Consider the following 4,875-nt stretch of genomic DNA (forward strand, 5'->3'; position numbering starts at 1 on the left):
CTTAGAGGATACAGACCCCATAGCCCTATTCCTGGTTTTCTCAAGCATGGACTGCTGCCTCCATCCTGAGAAGAGTACGACCATCTCATCTGTAGGCTCCATTCCCATTGAACATCCCCCATCCCCTGCCCCCCAAAGTAAGGAAACTCGTCTCCCTCACTCTTAACCCCCAAGACATCTGAGTACCTGGCTGCCCAAGCTTCCTGGAAAGGAGAGGGGTAAAGAGGGGACTAATGATAAAGATACCCAGACCAGCCCAGGGTATAAGTCTTGTCAACGCCTGAGACTTTAAAGCTCCCTGATACACCCCTTCATGTCCTGGGCAAACCTGCCTGCTAAGTATTCACAGCTTCCTTTTTCTCTTCCAAGGGCCCCACTCAACCCAGCAGTAGCTACTTCAGCTCTAGGCTGACATTCACTACTTCCCGCTAAAAAGGAAGAAATAGGGCAGAGCACTCTGACTTTCGAAAAGAAAACTGGGATAGTCCTGTGAACCAGTCTCAGAACTACCCATCTGTCCAGTTGTCCCTGAAATGGCTCTCTGAATAGGAGGCCCACTGTGAGAAACGGAAATCACAGGTTTTGGGGCCCATAAAGAACTTCCCCCTAGTTTAGGGGCATCCTGTAGCACTGAGTACCCCTTTCATTGCTGATTTTTCTGCGCTCCCGCCCCTGTCCCCAAGTCTGTCGGGAGGAGATATAGGAACAATTGGTGCACTGCCCACCACACAAAAACAACATGTGTGAAGAAGCGGTGGGTCCTCTAGGTTTGCATGGTAGCGATCAGGACCCTGGATAGACCCCGTCCCAAACGGGGTCGCAAAGGCAGGTCTCCGCACAGAGCTGGGCGGGGCATTGCGCTCCCACCTGTAAGTTGAGACTACTACGACCTGGTTAAGACCGATCTAGAAGAGCCGCTATTCTTTCTCGAGATTTTACCTCGCACTGAACCGAGCGCTTGTCCCCCTCTGGAGAGCTCAAAGCAGCAAAGACCAGTGAGGAGAGAGCATGCGGCTGCCAGTCCTTGTCACTCTTCCATACTAAAAAATCGCTTCCCTCAGAACCAAAAAGTAGAGCTTGAAACTGTCCGCCTTCTTGAACCAATTCTGGGGTCTAAATTTCTTTCCCTGTCTCAAATGTTTATTTTATGTCCAGGGTTCTGAAGTGGTTTGAGTTTGGGAATGCCCTTATTTTCTGAAAAAATGATAGTCACCAGGAACTGATGTCTTAGTTTCCTAGCACAGAGGCAACTGTTAAAGTTTTTAGACAAAACACAAGTTAAATATCATTTGCACACATAAACTGGAATTTTAAGCTCAAATCAGCTAACAACTGAGACCTGGAACTCTCCACACAAATATGTATTTCATGCTTTTTATTATATATGTATAAAATTTTGCCATTATATATTAGCTTCTTGCCTAGTTTATAAATGTATCTAAAAGCAACCAAGGTTAATAATGCCTTTCCCAAAATAATACAATGATAAATAGGATAGTTAATACATTTTCACTACTTAAAACAAGAGAGTTTATTTCAGGATAAGCCTGTGAGTGTGGACTTTTGGTCAGAATGGGAAAGGTGGTGAAAGGCGGCTTTCCTTAAGGCTATAGAATACAGTACCCTTAAAAGGTTATCTGAGAGAAAAGTCTTAAAACAAAGAGGTTAGTACCTTAAACAGAATTTCAAAGTTAGATTTGCATACTAACGCAGAATATCCATGAGCAAACTTGTGGATTTAAAAACACATCTAGCCATTTGTTAATTACCAAGACAATATGCTAACTTGGTAAGTGAAAAGCCAATTCTAGGGTCTAAATGTTTGCATTGTTATTTTAAAACAAATAGTTGCAGAATTAAAATTATAGTTTCAATACAATGTAGCAAAGATACAGGGAAAACGAAATACATTAATATGCACAAAATATCTGTGTTAATGAAAAAACCATAAAAATTCCCCTTCTCCTCAAAGTTTGCTTACATTTTTAAAACCTGATAAACATCTCTAGATTCAGTGTGCTCTCTTATTAACAATACACACACATTTTGAAGAGAATTGAGATTGCTTTATCTTTAATCCTTCTATTTCTACATCTTTAACAAACTCTTAACAACAAAAAAATTGTTTGCTAGAGAAATAGATACTAGGCTGAACAAGAAGGAAAAAAAAAACCCTCATTTTCCTCAGCCTGAACTACAGATGAGTTTGAAATAATCTAATTCTAAAAGTTAACACACATTTACAAAATAAACTTGGAGAGAGGGAGTCTACCTCTGGGTAACAAACTCTTTTGATTATGGAGTTTCCAACAGAAATAATATGCTCATTAATATTTCACAGAATCACAGATTTCCCAAATAAAAGAGAAGCAAAACCATTAGTACTTGTGTTTTCAAGTGCTACTTAGGTTAAATGCCTGTCTTAAACCAGACAACAATTATCTTCAATACCCAAATCATTAAAACTAACTGGAATGTTGCACTGCAACTGTTCAAAGTGGAGGAATTACCCATTTCTTCTCATGGCTAGCTATCGGGAAAATTAAGGGAAACTCTCAAGTAAATCTTAACATTTTAACAATAACGACTAATAGTATTCCAACGATCATTTTTTTAAAAAGTCTATCCCCTTTCTATATATAGCTTAATCTTTAAAATTATACCTCTCCAATGCTATTTCAATGTTTAGGGTTAAATATATGAACTAAACATTTAAAATCTGAAGAGAACAATCCATGTGATAGAATCCTCACGTTTCACAAAATGTTATTTTAAGCATTTGCAGAAGAATTAAATAAATGTAGCACACACTCTAAATTCGATAAAAGATTCAGAGAACCCGACATTTTATATACCCAAAAGATCCAAACAGAACCGATGCAAATGTCAATAACTCTCTTTCGTCTGATTCTTAAATGATTTTACTAGTACCCAAAGGAATGAAATCAGCAACTCTTTCCACACTCTAGTCAACACTCCAATTTTCAAAGCCGCAATTCGAAAACGTCAGTTTGGGCGGGGAGCAGTGAGGGTCTTGAAGTAATCAAAAAATTCCTTTTCCTCCTCTGACAGTCTACCAAAAGATGTCAAACCAAATTCAGCCTGTTATAAAGCACTGGGGCTTCCATTCCAAGGACACGGGACTGAAGCACAGACACCGCTGCAAAAACCTGTCCCCAAACGCCTGGTCCGACCGAAACGTAAGGGGCCCAGACAAGAACGAAATTAGAAGCCTCAAGAGGGTCCCGCAGAGACAACGGAAATTAAAGTAGCATTTATTCAGGGGTAGACAGCAACGAACCAACGTTCTCCCAGCCGGACTCTTGGCCCTTCTCTATCCGAATTCAGGCTCAAGGCAGATATATTTGTGGGGGTCCCTTCCCCATTGACATCTCAGCCGCTGCCGGGGCCTACCGTCGCTCAAAGGGAAGACCCTCCAACTTCACATCCGTCCCCTTTTGCCTCGGACAAAAGGCAGAGGAGACTATGGAGCTGACCTAGCTCTGTGGGGCAGCAAAAATGCCTTGTCCGGGCCACCCATCCCTGGGCCTGGCTTCATCTGCGCTGTCAGCACCAATGTATTCTTCTTTATTTTTGCAACGCATACTGGGCGGGTGTATGCATTGCGGGGGTGGGGTGGGGATTGAACAGAGAAAAGGAGGGGTTGGTAGTGGAGCCTAGAACCCTCCTTCCTCTCCCCTCCAGCCAGGGGTACTGTGCAGGGAGTGTCGGCCAGGTCTGGCGCACTGTCCCAGGCCCCAGGCTAAGGTGGCCAAGGGAAATGAGGCTTAGGGATTTCTAAGCAAACGGCACCACTGGTGGTCTCCAGCATCAGTGGAGGTAGGATTGTTTTCTTTTCTTTTTCTTAAAGGGGCGTGTGATTTTCTTTTTTTGGAGGTGGGAGGGAGTTCGTTCGTTCGTGCGCTCCGGAGGAAGGGGGGGGGGCTTTGCTGCACTGCCAGGGTCCCCGGAGGGAGGGTGAGGGGGTGCCTACAACGGTACAGTAATTATTCCTGGGGTATAAGAGGGCAATCAGAGGGAACAAGGTGGGCGGCACCTCAAACTGTGGCAGTGGCAGCAGAGAAGGTCGCGAGGGGCTTACCCGGGCGGGCGGGCGCTGTCCTGCCGCAGGTGAGGGAGGGCGCGGGCTGGAGGGAGGGAGGGCGCGCGCGAGGCGGGCGCTAGGCAGGCGCGAGGAAAGGGGGAGGGGAGGAGGGCGCGCGCGCGCACACCTGTCCTGGACAGCGGCGCGAGCCGAGCTGCGCCTCACTCGGGCTCTGCCGGCTGAGGAGGGAGAAGGGCGGGCTGGCAGGCGGGGGCGGGACGCCGAGGGGAGGAGGAGGAGGCGGCTCGGATGGCTGGCTCGGCTCTCGCTCGTTCTCCCTCCCGCTGGCAAGTCCGGCTCACACCCTGCCTCTCCCGCTCACTCACAGCCCCCTTGACTCTCCCTCCTCCTCCTCCTTCCCCTGCGGGATCCGCTCGCTGCTGCCGCCGCCGCCGCCGCAGACGGCAAGTCGTGGCAGCCAGACGTCGGCGCGTAACCCGGCGCTCTGTGCGTGACTCCGGGCGACGTCAGCGCGCGCTCCCCGCTACCCACCATCTCCCCCCCCAACCCTCCTCCCGTGGCTCGCGCCCTCCGCCCTCGCGTCCCTCCGTTTCAGTTGCCGCGGCGGCGGCCGCCGAGCGCGTTCCCTCCGCCCTCCATCTCGCGCGTGCGCGCGCCCTCCCAGCCGTTGGCGCGTCAACAGCCCACGGCCCAGGCCTTCAGGCGCGTCTGAGGAGGGGGTCCCTGCGGCCTTTTTGCCCGCCCTTCCTCCAACCACCGCCTGTAGCGCCCCCGGGAGGACTTCTCGGTTGTTGGGCTCTGAGGGCGGA

General features: G+C 48.3%; 1 protein-coding gene across 3 annotated transcripts in view; it reads right to left on the reverse strand.

Moving 5' to 3' along the window:
* The window catches only part of PURA (purine rich element binding protein A), an 11,419-nt gene extending 6,990 nt beyond the window's left edge, over positions 1-4,429 (reverse strand). The window contains exon 1 of one of the 3 annotated variants that reach the window (XM_018050294.1): positions 4,233-4,429. The gene's annotated coding sequence lies outside the window, so the exon portion shown is untranslated. Of the gene's footprint in view, positions 1,386-4,102 lie in introns of those variants that run through there. The other 2 variants (XM_018050292.1, XM_018050293.1) reach the window with 2 other exon arrangements.

Source organism: Capra hircus, chromosome 7 (genome assembly GCF_001704415.2).
Source record: "Capra hircus breed San Clemente chromosome 7, ASM170441v1, whole genome shotgun sequence".
Classification (NCBI taxonomy): Eukaryota; Metazoa; Chordata; class Mammalia; order Artiodactyla; family Bovidae; genus Capra; species Capra hircus.